Source organism: Trachypithecus francoisi, unplaced genomic scaffold (assembly GCF_009764315.1).
Source record: "Trachypithecus francoisi isolate TF-2019V2 unplaced genomic scaffold, Tfra_2.0 Lachesis_group20, whole genome shotgun sequence".
Taxonomy (NCBI): Eukaryota; Metazoa; Chordata; class Mammalia; order Primates; family Cercopithecidae; genus Trachypithecus; species Trachypithecus francoisi.
In genome coordinates, this window is record NW_022681466.1 from 52604729 (window position 1) to 52622423 (window position 17695).

The 17695-nt window shown below is 43.7% G+C and overlaps 1 pseudogene; it reads right to left on the bottom strand.

Annotated features, from left to right (window-relative positions):
* Positions 1–156: 156 nt before the first annotated feature.
* LOC117068011 lies at positions 157–17689 on the bottom strand (annotated as a pseudogene).
* Positions 17690–17695: the final 6 nt, after the last annotated feature.

The following is a 17695-nucleotide window of genomic DNA, read 5'->3' on the forward strand; positions in this document are numbered from 1 at the left end:
CGGCCTCCCAAAGTGCTGGGATTACAGGCTTGAGCCACCGCGCCCGGCCGGGATTTGGGATTTTTTCTAACCAGTCATTTTTCTACTTGGCACCCCCACTATCCCACTGGGAAGGTCATACACTCTGCAAAGGAAACCTGAGAAATGGTTGTGAGTCTCCTCAGACAATAAGTATATCCTCCACCCACAGCTAACTCAAGTGCCCATCAAATCAGAACCAGAATTATAAATACTTACGACTTTACAATAATTGGCAACACATATACTATAGTATTTACAGTACCATAAATGCATCTGTTTCTCTGGTTCAGCAATCTCTGAGATGGAACAGTGTTCTGTGTTTGCCAAGGGAGACAGGGCCAATGCCCAGGACATGCAGGACATAGGGGCAGAAAGTGGCATATCTTGGGCTTTCTGGTCGATCTGCAGGGCCCAACTTTTCCATGAACAGTGGGCTGTAGTGAGAAGCTTGCCAAGGTATGCATATCCACTAGAGTTGGACTCTCCCCATCCTTAGCCCTGTGGTCCTTTGGCCTCAGCCACAGGTGCTCAGAGTCCTCTCAGGGTGGACAAATGTTTCAGTGTTTTTGGCCTGACCTGATACTACCTGGGGACCCAGGCTGCCGGGCCAGTGAACTATCTGCTTTCTCAGCCAAAGGGCTCTCGAACCAGCTGCATCAGCTTTTCCTTGCCTTTGTAGATCTGTTTGTGGTTGTTAATGAACTGGGCAAATTGCAGGAAGCCATCCTGGGGCAGCAGGAAGGTCTCCTGAGCCTTGCTTAGAAACTCAGTGAACTCCATACTAGCAATGGCTGATGTGTGTCAGGCTGATGTGGGTGTTGATGTAAGCATTCATGGTGGTATCAGCAACTGGCGCAATGGAGCTCTGTCAGTGGAGATGAGCTTTCCAGAGCTGCGGCAGCCTCGGGTGCAGTCACCGTGCAGCGTCGCACACAGGATGTCTGAAAGTACCATGGCAAAGTGCACACTCTTCACCACCAGGGGGATGAGAACCGCCAGCCAGCTCATGCTTGCCCAGTGAGTGGCTGAGGGCACAAACCTAGAGCACGTCATTGATGGCTGGGTGGGTATCCTGGTTAAGAGCCAGGTTAAGATGGCTCATGGCCAATGAGGCCAGCTTGAAGGCATGGAGCGTGCAGCCACGGAGCTGCGCATAGCAGGCAATGGGGAACAGCTGGGAATGGGCCGTGCCATCGGCAGCAGCCTCAGTGGCAATCTGGCAGGCGGCCTCAAAGGCAATGTGGTCTTTCTCAGAGTGTAAGGGCTGACAGGGCACAGCTCTGTGGATGCTTCATAGCACGCTGCAAGGCCAGTGTGCAAGCACAGCTAGCCAGTTCCTCCCGCTGTGGATAATCAAGACTGAAGCGCAGGATAGTGGTGTGGAATACGGCTGTGGCAGCTACAATACTAGTAGCCTCAGTAGGGGTGAAGAGTGTGTCCCAGCTCTGCAAGATGCTCACTGGGGCCCACATACCTGTCAGGCCAGTGCCTGAGATCAGCCGTGGCCATCTGGGTCCTGATTCAGGTCTGCCCAGATTATCGTGTGGGGTTTGAACTTGGCCTGTGGAGATGGGTTATCCTTCCTCTTCAGCAACCTTGAGATGATCTGAGGCAAACCAGGGCAAGGGAAGGATCCCAGATGGCCAGACCCCACTTGGGCTCTCTTCCTATCCCTTCCTTCCCCAGGCCAGAGGGTTGAAGGTTTCTGCAGGTGCTCTTAGTCCAGTAGAGCCTGGGGTTTGCTTGCCCTGAGGCCAGGGTGGCGGATCTGCCAGGGGTTCTAGCTGAAGTGGGGCCTTTCAGGGTAGAGTCTTATGCTGGGGCTTTGGGCTTTAGACAGGGTCCTGAGCCGTCTGGGCGTGGTGGCTCACACCTATAATCCCAGCACTTTGGGAGGCCGAGGCAGGCGGATCACGAGGTCAGGAGATGGAGACCATCCTCGCTAACACGATGAAACCCCATTTCTACTAAAAATACAAAAAACATAGCCAGGGGTGGTGGCAGCCACCTGTAGTCCCAGCTACTCAGGAGGCTGAGGCAGGAGAATGGCGTCAACCCGGGAGGTGGAGCTTGCAGTGAGCCGAGATTGAGCCACTAGACTCTAGCCTGGGCGACAGAATGAGACTCCATCCCCCACCGCCACCCCAAAAAAAGAAAGCATCCTGAGCCTCCAAGCTGTCTGGGGTTTCTCACAAGCATGGACAGGGACAGGGACCAAACGACCAGGCCCACTTCCTCCGAGGGGCACACTTGAGTATTGGCAGCTGAAAATTCATTCTCTTAGACATTTCTCTGATGCGAGGGTCAAAGTGCTGCTGACGTCAGCATACGGTTGTTTTAAGCAGTGAGGACAGAACTTAGGCTGGCTCAACAGAGGCCATCTTCTCCCACCATCAGCCCCCTCCTTTCTTAGGCCATCAAGAATAGGAATATGAGGGCTCCATGGATTCATTGTCCTGTCCCAAGAGTAGGGCATAGAAACTCCTTTCCCCTGGGCATAGAGGGAGGTGGGAGTTACCCAATTTTGTAGCACAGATCACCAACCATCGTACCATCTCTCGGGGTCTCCAGTTAAGGGTTGATAAGGTCATCCGCATCACCTGTAGCCCAGGTTCCAGGGCCACGTTGAGCAGGGTGCTGTCAGTACTACTGTTAGTGGGAGTAGCAACCTTGAACGCATTTTTGGCCAGTTTGAAGATGAGGGGGAAAGAACAAATGTGCCTCTGCATTGCTTCCAGAATTGTTCAGAGCCTCAAAGTGTCTCCTTTGGCAGTAGTTCCCACCACTGGAGGCCAGTGGAGGCCTGGCATGGTGGAGGCCAGTTCCCACCGCTTTGATTCCAAGTGTCCAAGCGGGAACCAGGGAGGATAACGGCTGGGCACCAGAGACACCATATGGTGAAGGAGGGATGTGTTGCCTGCACAACCTGAGTTTTCTAAAACAGGTAACCTTGTGACACGTAAAGCTAATTTATAGGCCGGGTCTGGATCCTGAGACAGCAGAGCTGAGAACAAATACTGGCAGAAGTATGCATGGAAATGCTCTCTCGCTAGATGACTTCCCAGATTGCTGAAAGGGCCCCCTTCCAGCAGCAAGATGCTCTATTTTTGGAGAGTTTGCACTAAGTCTTCATCCAGCTGCAGCTCTTGGAGTTGGCCGAGGAGCTGCTCCTCATTACCGCACACCTCGTACTGTGGGTAGGAGCCTTCAGGCATTACCCTCTGTTGACCCAGGCCCATGGAGGCAGCTTCCAGGGCCAATGACAAGTAGGACTCACTGCTGTTTGGGGAGCCTACAGCCACAGGTACATGTTGGTACACAGGGGGTCTGCTTTCATTCATATCTAGATAGCCGTCATCATTCAGGAGGCAGGCCTCAGTCAAAGTGAGAAATAGGCAGTCAATGGGATCCAGGAACACCTCTTTCTTCCGATGCTTGTAGATTTTCAGTTGCCACTGCTGCTGCAACCTCAGAGTATTAATAATGGCCACTGTGAGTCTGAGGGCCTCTTTTGGATAACCATGGGAATGTGGGGCATCAACCCGAGCACAGGCTGTGGCACATGCTCAAACCACAGTGAGTGGCCTTGGGAATTAAACACCAGTCTTGGCCAGGCGCGGTGGCTCACGCCTGTAATCCCAGCACTTTGGGAGGCCCAGGTGAGCGAATCATGAGGTCAGGAGATCGAGACCATCCTGGCCAACATGGTGAAACCCTGTCTCTATTAAAAATATAAAAAATTTAGTAGGGTGTGGTGGCGGGCACCTATAGTCCCAGCTATTCAGGAGGCTGAGGCAAGAGAATGGCATGAACCCGGGAGGCTGATCTTGCAGTGAGCCGAGATTGTGCCAGTGCATTTCAGCCTGGGTGACAGAGCGAGACTCCATCTCCAAAAAAAAAAAAAAAAATTAGCTGGGCATGGCAGCACGTGCCTGTAATCCCAGGAGAATCTCTTGAACCCAGGAGGTGGAGATTGCAGTGAGTCTAGATTGTGCCACTGCACTCCAGTCTGGCAACAGAGCTACTAGACTCTGTCTCAAAAAATAAATAATAAATAAATAAATAAATAAATAAATTTGCATGGATCCCTGAAAATATGTTTATATACATTTTCTTTTTTATTTTGTTTTGTTTTGGCTTGGTTTTTGGAGACGAAGTTTCGCTGTTGTGCCCAGCCTGGAGCAATGGCACGTTCTTGGGTCACTGCAACATCCACCTCCCGGGTTCAAGTGGTTCTCCCGCCTCAGCCTTTCAGCCAAGTAGCTGGGATTACAGGTGTGCACCACCACACCTGGCTATTTATTTATTTTTGAGACAGAGCTTCGCTCTTTTCACCCAGGCTGGAGTGCAGTGGCACAATCTCGGCTCACTCCAACATCCGACTCCCGGCTTCAAGCAATTCTCCCGCCTCAGTCTCCCGAGTAGCTGGGATTACAGGCACACACCACCATGCCCGGCTAATTTTTTTTGTATTTTTAGTAGAGATAGGGTTTCATTATGTTAGCCAGGCTGGTCTCGAACTCCTGACCTCAAGTGATCTGCCCGCCCCGGCCTCCCAAAGTGCTGGGATTACAGGCATGAGCCACCGTGCCTGACCAAATACTCTTTATTTCTTTCTTTTGCCTGATTGCTCTGGCCAGAACTTCCAATACTATGTTGAACAGGAGTGGTGAGAGAGAGCATCCTTGTCTTGTACTAATTTTCAAAGGGAATGCTTCCAGTTTTTCCCCTTTCAGTAAGATATTGGCTGTGAATTTGTCATAAATAGCTCTTGTTATTTTGAGATATGTTCCATCCATATCTAGTTTATTGAGAGATTTTAGCACGAAGGGTGTTGAATTTTATCGAAGGCCTTTTCTGCATCTATTGAGATAATCGTGTGGTTTTTGTTATTGGTTCTGTTTATGTGATGGATTACGTTTATTTGATTTGCATATGTTGAACCAGCCTTTCATCCCAGGGATGAAGCCGGCTTGATTGTGGTGGATAAGCTTTTTGACGTGCTGCTGGATTCGGTTTGCCAGTATTTTATTGAGGATTTTCGCATCGAAGTTCATCAGGGATATTGGCCTGAAATTTTTTTTGTTTTGTCTCTGCCAGGTTTTGGTATCAGAATGAGGCTGACCTCATAAAATGAGTGAGGGAGGAGTTCCTCTTTTTCTGTTGTTTGGAATAGTTTCAGAAGGAATGGTACCAGCTCCTCTTTGTACCTCTGGTAGAATCTGTCTGGTCCTGGACTTTTTTTGGTTGGTAGGCTATTAATTACTGCCTCAATTTCAGAACTTCTTATTGGTCTATTCAAGGATTCAACTTTTTCCTAGTTTAGATGTGGGAGAGTGTATGTGTCTAGGAATTTATCCATTTCTTGTAGATTTTCTAGTTTATTTGCATAGAGGCATTTATAGTATTCTCTGATGGTAGTTTGTATTTCTGTGGGATCAGTGGTGATATATCCCCTTTATCATTTTTTATTGTGTCTGTTTGATTCTTCTTTTTTTCTTTTTTTTTTTTTTTTTTTTTTTTTTTTTTTTTTTTTTTGAGACGGAGTCTCGCTCTGCCGCCCAGGCTAGAGTGCAGTGGCCGGATCTCAGCTCACTGCAAGCTCCGCCTCCCGGGTTTACGCCATTCTCCTGCCTCAGCCTCCCGAGTAGCTGGGACTACAGGCACCTGCCACCTCGCCCGGCTAGTTTTTTGTATTTTTTAGTAGAGACGGGGTTTCACCGTGTTAGCCAGGAGGGTCTCGATCTCCTGACCTCGTGATCCACCCGTCTCGGCTTCCCAAAGTGCTGGGATTACAGGCTTGAGCCACCGCGCCCGGCCCTTTTTTTCTTTATGAGTCTGGCCAGCAGTCTATTTTGTTGATTTTTCAAAAAACCAACTCCTGGATTCATTGATTTTTTTGCAGGGTTTTTCATATATCTCCTTCAGTTCTGCTCTGATCTTAGTTACTTCTTGTCTTCTACTAGCTTTTGGATTTATTTGCTCTTGCTTCTCTAGTTCTTTTAATTGTGATGTTAGGATGTCGATTTTATATCTTTCCTGCTTTCTCTTGTGGGCATCTAGTGCAATAAATTTCCCTCTAAACACTGCTTTAGCTATGTCCTAGAGATTCTGGTACATTGTATATTTGTTCTCATTGGTTTCAAAGAACTTATTTATTTCTGCCTTACTTTTGTTATTTACGAAGTAGTCATTCAGGAGCAGGTTGTTCAGTTTCCATGTAGTTGTGCAGTTTTGAGTGAGTTTCTTAATCCTGAGTTCTAATTTGATTGCACTGTGGTCTGAGAGAGTGTTTGTTATGATTTCTGTTCTTTTGCATTTGCTGAGGAGTGTTTTACTTCCAATTATTAGTCAATTTTACAAGAAGTGTGATGTGGTGCTGAGAAGAATGTATATTCTGTTGATTTGGGGTGGAGAGTTCTGTAGATGTTTATTAGGTCTGTTTGGTCCAGAGCTGAGTTCAAGTCCTGAATATCCTTGTTAATTTTATCTCATTGATCTGCCTGATACTGATGATGGGGTGTTAAAAGTCTCCCACGGCTGGGTGCGGTGGCTCAAGCCTGTAATCCCAGCACTTTGGGAGGCCGAGACGGGCGGATCACAAGGTCAGGAGATCGAGACCATCCTGGCTAACATGGTGAAACCCCGTCTCTACTAAAAAATACAAAAAACTAGCCGGGCGAGGTGGCAGCCGCCTGTAGTTCCAGCTACTCGGGAGGCTGAGGCAGGAGAATGGCGTAAAAAACCCGGGAGGCAGAGCTTGCAGTGAGCTGAGATCCCGCCACTGCACTCCAGCCTGGGCGACAGAGCGAGACTCCATCTCAAACAAACAAACAAAAAAAAGTCTCCCACTATTATTATGTGGGAGTCTAAGTCTCTTTGTAGGTCTCTAAGACCTTGCTTTATCAATCTGGGTGTTCCCATATTGGGTGCATATATATTTAGGATAGTTAGCGCTTCTCGTTGTATTGATCCCATTACCATTACATAATGTTCTTCTTTATCTCTTTTGATTTTTGTTGGTTTAAAATCTCTTTTATCAGACTAGGATTGCAACCCCTGCTTTTTTTTGTTTTGTTTTCCATTTGCTAGGTAAATATTCCTCCATCCCTTTATTTTGAGCCTATGTGTGTCTTTGCATATGAGTCTCCTGAATACAGCACATTGATGAGTCCTGACTCTTGATCCAATTTTTTAGTCTCTGCCTTTTAATTGGGGCAGTTAGCCCATTTACATTTAAGATTAATATTGTCATGTGTGAATTTGATCCCATCATTATGATGCTAGCTGGTTATTTTTCCCGTTAGTTGATGCAGTTTCTTCATAGTGTCAATGGTTTTTACAATTTGGTATGTTTTTGCAGTGGCTGGTACTGGTTTTCCTTTCCATGTTTAGTGCTTCCTTCAGGAGCTCTTTGTAAGGCAGGCCTGGTGGTGACAAAATCTCTCAGCATTTGCTTGTCTGTAAAGGATTTTATTTCTCCTTCGCTTATGAAACTTAGTTTGGCTGGATATAGAATTATGGGTTGAAAATTCCTTTCTTTAAGAACATTGGATATTGGCCCCCTCTCTCTTCTGGCTTGTAGGGTTTCCGCAGAGAGATCCACTGTTAGTCTGATGGGCTTCCCTTTGTCAGTAACCCGACTTTTCTCTCTGGCTGCTTTTAACATTTTTTCCTTTGTTTCAATCTTGGTGAATCTGATGATTATGTGTCTTGGAGTTGCTCTTCTCGAGGAGTATCTTTGTGGTGTTCTCTGTATTTCCTTAATTTGAATGTTGGCCTATCTTGCTAGGTTGGGGAAGTTCTCCTGGATAATATCCTGAAGAGGGTTTTCCAACTTGGTTTCATTCTCCCTGTCACTTTTAGGTACCCCAATCAAACACAGGTTTGTTCTTTCCACATAGCCCCATATTTCTTGGAGGTTTGTTCATTCCTTTTCATTCTTTTTTTCACTAATCTCGTCTTTATGCTTTATTTCATTAAGTTGATCTTCAATATGTGATATCCTTTCTTCTGCTTGATCAATTCGGTTATCAATATTTGTGTATGCTTCATGAAGTTCTTGTGCTGTTTTTCAGCTCCATAAGGTGACTTTTGTTCTCTAAACTGATTATTCTAGTCAGCAATTCCTCTAACCTTTTTTTGAGGTTCTTAGTCTCCTTACATTGGGTTGGAACGTGTTCCTCTAGCCTGGAGCAATTTGTCTGAAGCCTACTTTTGTAAATTTGTCAAATTCATTCTCTGTCCAGTTTTGTTCCCTTGGTGGTGAAAAGTTGTGGTCTTTTGGAGAAGAGGCGTTCTAGTTTTTGGAATTTTCAGCGTTTTTGTGCTGGTTTTTCTTCATCTTCATGGATTTATCTACCTTTGGTCTTTGATGTTGGTGACCTCAAAATGGGGTTTCTGAGTGGACGTCCTTTTTATTGATGTTGATGCTATTCCTTTCTGCTTGTTAGTTTTCCTTCTAACAGTCAGGCCTGTCTGCTGCAGGTCTGCTGGAGTATGCTGGAGGTCCACTCCATATTTTTTGCCTGGGTATCAGCAGCAGAGGCTGCAGAACAGCAAAGATTTCCTGCCTGTTCCTTCCTGTGGAAGCCTCGTCCCAGAGGGGCACCAGCCAGATGCCAGCCAGAGCTCTCCTGTATGAGGTGTCTCTTGACCCCTGCTGGGAGGTGTCTCCCAATCAGGAGGCATGGGGGTCAGGGATTCACTTGAGGAGGCTGTCTGATCCTTAGCGGAGTTCAAGTTCTGTGCTGGGAGATGCACTGCTCTCTTCAGAGCTGGCAGGCAGGAACGTTTAAGTCTGCTGAAGCTGCACCTGCAGCTGCCCCTTCCCCCAGGTGCTCTGATCCCAGGGAGATGGGGTTTTATTTATAAGCCCCAGACTGGGGCTTCTGCCTTTTTTTCAGAGATGCCCTGCCCAGAGAGGAGGAATCTAGAGAGGCAATCTGGCCACAGCCAGTTTCCCATGCTGTGGTGATTTCTACCCAGTCCAAACTTCCCAGCCTCCTTAGCACTGTCAGGGGAAAAGAGCCTACTCAAGCCTCAGTAATGGTGAAAGCCCCTTCCCCCACCAAACTCTAGTGTCTCAGGTCAACTTCAGACTGCTGTGCCGGCAGTGAGAATTTCAAGCCAGTGGATCTTAGCTTGCTGGGCTCCGTGGCGGTGGGATCCACTGAGCTAGATCACTTGGCTCCCTGGCTTCAGCCCCCTTTCCACAGGAGTGAATGCTTCTGTCTCACTGGCATTCCAGGCACCACTGGGGTATGAAAAAAAACTCCTGCAGCTAGGTCGGTGTCTGCCCAAACAGCTGCCCGTTTTGTGCTTGAAACCCAGGGCCCTGGTGGCGTAGGCACCCGAGGCAATCTCCTGGTTTGTGGGTTGTGAAGACTGTGGGAAAAGCGTAGTATCTGGCCAGAGTGCACCATTCCTCATGGCACAGTCTCTCAAGGTTTCCCTTGGCTAGGGGAGGGAGTTCCCTCACTGCTTGTGCTTCACAAGTGAGGTGACGCCCCACCCTGCTGAAATGTTCAGTTTTCATGTAATAGCTTTAGTCAGTCATAGACCTGTGTTTACAAAAGAAAGGCAACAGTGATCCTCTGTTTCAGCCACAAAAAACATCTATTATCTGCTGAAAATTCATTGAAAGACTCATATTTATATAACCATATTTGTCCTTCACTTTCATAGATCACTGGATTTGTGTTCAACAGTTTTAAAAAATCTATCTGTGTATGCATCCATATATGAATGTATCTATCTACGTACGTAGATATGTGTGAATGTTCGCATGTATGTGTGTACCTATCTATCTATGATCTATCTAGTCCCTCGGTTCTCATCTGTGATGCCACGATTCAATCAAAGAAAAGCAATGTGGCATCACTGCTATGACACGGTTACTGAACGTGCAGTATAGCGTAGGATTTGGTCAGCCTCCTCAACCATTTTCTTGTCTACTTGATTTTAGAGTCATTTCTTACTATCAGGCAGCTACTAATTAGTTGATATTAAAACCAGCCCTTGTTTAGGCATTTTACTTCAATAATATAATTTTTATTGTTTAGACGTTTTATAAGCTTAACCTTTCTCTTGCTATCTCTCCAGAAAGATGACAAGCCTGTATTTATAGTTTTGCAACTACAGATAATTGTACAAATAACTAAATATATGGAATTGTTAATGTGTCAAGCACTGTACTAGGCATATTATATACATAATTTTATTTACTCTATATATCCACAGTATAAATTACTTACTATTACAATCCACTTTTTACAGATAAGAAAATGAGGCACCGGCCGGGCGCGGTGGCTCAAGCCTATAATCCCAGCACTCTGGGAGGCCGAGACGGGTGGATCACAAGGTCAGGAGATCGAGACCATCCTGGCTAACACAGTGAAACCCCGTCTCTACTAAAAAATACAAAAAATTAGCTGGGCGAGGTGGCGGGCGCCTGTAGTCCCAGCTACTCGGGAGGCTGAGGCAGGAGAATGGCGTGAACCCCGGAGGCAGAGCTTGCAGTGAGCTGAGATCCGGCCACTGCACTCCAGCCTGGGTGACAGAGTGAGACTCCGTCTCAAAAAAAAAAAAAAAAGAAAAGAAAATGAGGCACCCAAAATTTAAGAAATACATATGTTACACTAGTAGGATGTAGCAAAACCCACATTTACCGACATGTTCTCCCCAAAGAGCTTAAACTCCTAACTTTTATCTTATACTGATTTGGTACTTATCACTTTTGAGTTTCAGTTTTCTCATCTAGGAAGTATACTACCGTCATTTATTCATTAATTAATTCAATTAATTGTCTACTATGTGCTAGGTTATACGGAGGTGCAGGCACAAGGATTAACCAGGAACAAAACAGACTGTGTATGCTGTTAAGGGCATAACTTTCCAGTGAGAAGAGTCAGACAGACAGGAAATAAATGACTGTAACGTCATGAGGCGACAAGAACTTTCATGAAAAATGAAGCAGGCTAAAGTAGAGAGAAAGTGTTGTATTGGAAGCACTGTTTTATATTGTATGTGGAAAATTCTGCTAAAGAGACATTGGGAAAGCAAGAAGAAGATTCTAGGCAAAAAGTAAGACAAATGTAAGAAGGAGGATGTTCTAGGAAGAATGTGTCCATCAGTGAGGCCAGAGCAAAGTGCACAAGGGGAGGATGGTAGACGATAGTTTCAGAGCAATGCCAGGAAGTAAATCATGCAGGGCCTTGGGAGACATTGTGGTCAGTTACTGTCCAACCAGGAGACTGAAACTGCACAGTAATTTGAATAAGGGAAATTGAACGTAAATAACTGTTAATTATTTCAGGGAATTGTCTCTTAAAGCAGGGGTGTCCAATCTTTTGGCTTTCCTGGGCCACATCGGAAGAATTGTCTCAGGCCACACATAAAATAAATACATGAACACTAATGATGGCTAATAAGCTAAAAAAAAAACACAAAAAAAATTTCATAGCTTTGTTTGTTTCTTTTGGTTATTTGTTGTTGTTGTTTTTGGTTTTTTGTTTGGTGGTGCTGGTGTTTTTTGATACAGAGTCTCACGCTGTTGCCAGACTGGAGTGTAATGGCACCATCTCGACTCACTGCAACCTCCACCTCCCGGGTTCAAGTGATTCTCCTGCCTCAGCCTCTTATGTAGCTGGACCTACAGACACACACCACCACGCTCAGCTAATTTTTGTATTTTTAGTAGAGACGAGGTTTCACATGTTGGCCAGGATGGTCTTGATCTCTTGACCTCGTGATCTGCCTGGCTCGGACTCCCAAAGTTCTAGGATTACAGGTGTGAGCCACTGTACCCAGCCTGTTGTTTTGTTTTTTGAGACAGAGTCTTGCTCTGTTACCCAGGCTGGAGTGTAGTGGCATGATCTCAGCTCACTGCAACCTCTGTCTCCCAGGCTCAAGCAATTCTCATGCCTCAGTCTCCTGAGTAGGTGGGATTACAGGCATGTGCCACCACACCTGGCTAATTTGTGTACTTTTAGTAGAGGGAGATGGGTTTTCACCATGTTGGCCAGGCTGGTCTTGAACTCCTGACCTCAAGTGATCTGCCCACCTCAGTCTCCCAAAGTGCTGGGATTATAGGCATGAACCACTGGCACCCAGCCAAAAAGCTCATAGTATTTTAAAGTTTGTTGGGCCTCGTTCAAACCAGCCCTGGGCCGTGGGTTCTGCAAGCTTGTGAAAGGTAAAGCACACACACACACAAAATAGGGACAGCAAATTCAGGGAGCTGCCACTGCACTCTCCAGGGCTTCAGGCAAGCACTGTAGGAAGAAATAAATCTGGAAGAATCCCCCACACACGCCAGAGCTGAGTGCTAGACCTCCTTGGAGAGGGTGAGGATGTGGCCTGCTCAACAGCAGAGAATTTTGCTGAGTGTCTACACTGACAAAACACTGGGAAGCTGCTCCCCTAGGTGCTGCCTGTGACCTGCTCTGTCCCCAGAGAGGTAATGGCCACGGTTGGCTACTGTGCACCACAAGAGCAAGCTGAGGAGCACTCAGAACTAGGAAGAACTCCATCCTTCTCCAGCGACCCTCCAGCAGATGCTGCATAGTTTCACATCATGACACAGACAAGGCAAGCCGGCAAGGAGGGTAAAGTGGGGAGGTTTGGAACTGATGGTAATCAGCTGAAGAGTGCAAGAAAAATGAGTTCTCACCTTTCGAAGAGTGGAGGGTGGGAGGAGGGAGAAGAGAAGGAAAAAAACTAATGGGTACTAGGCTTAATACCTGGATGATGAAAGAATCTATACAACAAACCCCCATGATACAAGTGTACCTATGGAACAAGCCTACATATGTACTCTGAACTTAAAAGTTAAATTTAAAAAAAAAATGAGTTTTGTCCTCATTTAAAGAATTTGAGCCAAAGGGTGACATTTTTTTTTTTTTAATTTTTATTTTATTTATTTTTTCTTTTTGAGACGGAATCTCACTCTGTCGCCCAGGCTGGAGTGCAGTGGCAGGATCTCAGCTCACTGCAAGCTCTGCCTCCCAGGTTCACACTATTCTCCTGCCTCAGCCTCCAAAGTAGCTGGGACTACAGAAGCCCACCACCACACTTGGCTAATTTTTTTTTTTGTATTTTTAGTAGGGACAGGGTTTCACCATGCTAGCCAGGATGATCTTGATCTCCTGACCTCGTGATCCACCCGCCTTGGCCTCCCAAAGTGCTGGAATTACAGGCGTGAGCCACCGCACCCGGCCAGGGTGACATTTTAAATGATATTTTTGAAAAATCAACTACATGGCTTCGTGGAAAGACAAACGGAATAGTAGAAGGAGTAAAAAGCATCTAGAAGGACAGGCTACTAATCGAGACCTGAGATGATAGTGGCTGAGCGAGTGGCAGCAGTAGACCTGTAAGAGATGCTTGGATTCACAGTATGTTTTAAAAGAATCACCAACAAGATCTACTGATGAATTGGTTTGCAGTATGAGAGGAAGACAGTAGTACCAGAGGATTCGAGATTTCTTATGGAAGAATAGAAGTGACATTTACTAGATGATAAAGACTGAATAAAAGTGAAAAAGAGTGAGTTTCTCACTTCAAGAAAAACTGACAATATCCTATATATCAGTGATAAAATTTAAAATCTGAATTAAAAAAAGAATTTTGGAAAACTTTATCAACTACTTGAGCCAGACTGCTGTCCAAACACCTAAAGATCTTTCTGGTTAGGCTGGCAATGATTTAACAAAGCTTTTGTTTGTTTATTTGACATTGTATAATGAAATGTGCCAACATTTAAAAGATCTGCTTAACTCCGTGAAACAATGTCTAATGGATGATATTATAAAATTGGGCATGGGTTAAACTTAATTAAAAGTATAAGATGGAACAACAGATTTTAGAGTAAAATTAATCTTTTTTAAATCTTAAGAGTTTTAGGGGTTTTCATATTTCAGTTTCCAGATTCCACGTTACAGCTAACTTTTAAGAAACTTCCCCTTTAACATTTTCAGTGTAGTATCAAAGAAGATTGTCCCCCATTACCCAAAAAGGTTATTAAAATACTTCTCCCTTTCCAACTGTTTTTCTCTGTTGAGACCAGATTTTCTTCATACACTTGTTTAAACTCAGTAATATATTTTAACAGATTAAATGTGGAGTTAAATATGATAATCCAGCTATAATCTATTAAATCAGACATTAAAGAGGTTAAATAAAACTAAGACAATATCACTCTTCACATTAATTTCTATTTTGTTTAATTTTTCATGCAAATTTGTCACTTATGTTAATACACAATGAGTTTGTCATCACTGCTTTGAATCAGGTAACATACTTCTTTCAATTTATCAGATTCAATTTTAATACGGTAAATACCTACACATATAATCGAGGTCAGGAAATCGAGACCACAGTGAAATCCCGTCTTAACTAAAAATACAAAAACTTAGCCGGGTGCGGGGCAGGTGCCTGTAGTCCCAGCTACTCTGGAGGCTGAGGCAGGAGAATGGCATGAACCCGGGAGGCAGAGCTTGCAGTGAGCGGAGATCGCGCCACTGCACTCCGGCCTGGGCAACAGAGTGAGACTCTGTCTCAAAAAAAAAAAAAAAAAAAAAATATATATATATATATATATATATATATAAAATTTCACGCTAACCCTCTCCATTTATTTCAGAATCAGAACATTTTTTCTTTGCTGATTATTAAGCAATGTTCTCAGTATAATCATCTAATATTTATGTTCTTTGCAAATGCAAGCACTGAACACTGATGTTTTAAATAACATTATCTTGTTTTTAAAAATCATGTATCTTTCATGCATCTGTAACCACCTGATCAATGATCGGAAAACGGGAAAGTGAGTAAGTATCACTGGGATTCTCTCAGAGAGGCACATTTAATTGACTGGGCCCCTCTGAATTTCCATCTAGAATCTTCTGAGATTAATGTACAAGTGATCACTCTGCATAAAAGCAGCTTAAAATACTGGACATAGCTTCAGTATCAGAACACTTTTCAACTGCAGTGTGACGTGCACAATTGCTTTGTCTTTCTTGAATATTTTCTCTCTTCCACTTGGTTAAGAATTGAGCAGATTGTGCTTTTCTGGAGACAAAAAACAATGTTGGAAACCAAGTTTTATTTAACAAAATTAAGTGATTTAAGCAGAGATAGATTTTGAACTTAATTCTACAGTACATGTTTCACAACAAATTTCCTTGGATTAATGGTAGGCCATTTCACACACAGAGCAAGTTCGAGCATCGCAGAACACAGCTAATTTTGCTAATGTATCACAATTACAGAAATACCTCTGCTAAATAACCTTGTCTGATTTTCATGAAAATGAACAGTGTTCAATAACCCTCAAAATATTTTATTTCATGCTGATTCAGATTTTTTCTAACCATTTTTTTCTGTGACATTGCTTCCACAATGACATAGAACGCTTTTAAAAAGACAAATGTTTGTTTTCATGTATCTTTTTCAGATACTCTTTCTTAAGAAAGCATGGTGACTTGCAGTTATTACCTTGCGTATTCTTTCTTTTTGGCAAAAAGATATAATTTGTTTTAAAAAGCCAATCCGAACACTGTCCTATGTGTTTATAGGGTGGCCATGCTGTTAAATTTGCATATAGAGACTGTCAGTGACTGAGAATGACTCAAATTGCAACCTCCTTGTTTTAATGTTGCAAAGGTTGCCTATGCCTGATGCTGTGTTAAATACCCAAAGCTTGCATGGAGGGAACTAACAATGGACCTTTTCACTGGGTGGCTGTGCACAGTTGTGCTTCCAGAATCTTTATCCACTTTACTTCACAGTAAAATAACGAGAGAAATAAAACACAAACCACCTGATCTCCAAGAGCTTCTTTAAAATCAAAACCACCATGTGAGACTTAATAATTAAAGACTACAGAATTAGTATAGCATGCATTAGATATGGATGACATATCTGCAAGTCACTGTAAGTCTAGTAAATATCCATATGAAAACATCTATTTAAGAGCAACACTGATAATTATATACGAGGAAGTCATGTTAGTGTTCCACAACAAATTAAAGAGATGAAGTCCATGAAATTATCTAGGCTATTCTATATAACAGATGGGAGAAGCTTGGGTAATACTCAGCGTGGATACTGACTTGTGTTCCTGACTCATAAGCAGTGCTCAGACATGTTTAACCCACTGTAAACGTGACAGTATGAATGAACGTATGTAAACTGTAAGTGAACCCCTTTTGGGCAAGAGGTTAATTATTTTCTGTATGAGTACATTAACTCATTTTGTTTTCCAGGTGTAAATGAAACTTTCAATTTGATCAAATAAAATACAAGAGGTGCACCACCATGCCCGGCTAATTTTTTGTTTATTTTTCTACAGGCAGGGTTTCACCATGTTGCCCACCGCTGGTGTGGGACTCCTGAGTTCAAGCCATCCACCTACCGTGGCCTCCCAAAGTGCTAGGATTACAGGTGTGAGCCACTGCAACTGTCCTAAAATACAGATTTTGCTTAATTTCTACAGTTGATGTTCTGGTACAAACATTTGCTTGGAAATACAGTATAGTTAGCTTAAGCCTTTTCATGGGGAAATAAGATATCAGTAAATACTCCAGGATTTTAAACTAGAATACAAAAGAAAATATTTTTAAAAAACTATAGTGTAATATGAAATGTATTTACATCATTAAACTGCTTATTTTACAAGCAATAATAGTTATCATTCACCAATTAATAATTTGTCAAGTTCACCTGTAAGTATTAAAACTCAAACTTCTATGAAGTTCTATAACTTAAAATAAAAAAGCAACATTTAGGTTTAAAATGTATTTTATACAGGCATAACGCAACACCAGCATTACAGGATCGCATTTACAAATTCTCTTGCCTCTAAGCATGAAGTTATGTTAAAACACTAAGGCAATTTAACTGTTTTGGGGTTTTTTATATTAAGGAAATCTAAATTTGTATGAGTGAATTAATTAAATTGAATTAATTTTCTTATAGGCATATCAGTTTACCCTATCTCTGTTAAAATAACATGCACTGTCCTACAAAATGAATGCCGTATTCACAATCATGTTTCTGCCACATTCTTAAAGATCTGGGGAAACAAATGCAATCTAAAATCAGAGACTCCGTGTTCAATGCCAAAGCTACACACCTCTATTTTTTCCCCAGTGAGCCTTTTGGAAAAGTCTTTTAATTACATATCAAAATGCGCTTCAAGGAAATGTCATCTTTTCGTTTATAGCTGGTGAACAGCATGCAATTTGATAGCACCGTCACTAACAATCAGAGACTGCTCTGGATCTAAGTACTAAAAATGACCCACACTGCAATCGCAAAATATTTGGAAGTGGGAATTTATTGAACCAAGTTAGGCCGGGACTGTAAAGCAACACTTGATTCTTTAGCTCCAAGACGACGACGTTTAAACATTAGTATCACTGTTGTTTCTTTTTCCCCCAACCCTTCTCCCACGCTGCCTTCTTCTCCCCCACTACCTTCTCCCACCTTCTTTCCCCGCTTCCCTTCTCCCTCCCTCCGCCCTCCCCTCTTCTCCCAGCACTGTCTTCTCTCTCAGCCCGTCTTTCTGCCTTTTTCTTCCCTCTCCCCACCTCGTTCCCTGCCTCATCCTCTTCTCTCCCACCGATCTTTTTCCCCTCTCCGTCTCTTTCCCCAACGTCATCTTCGC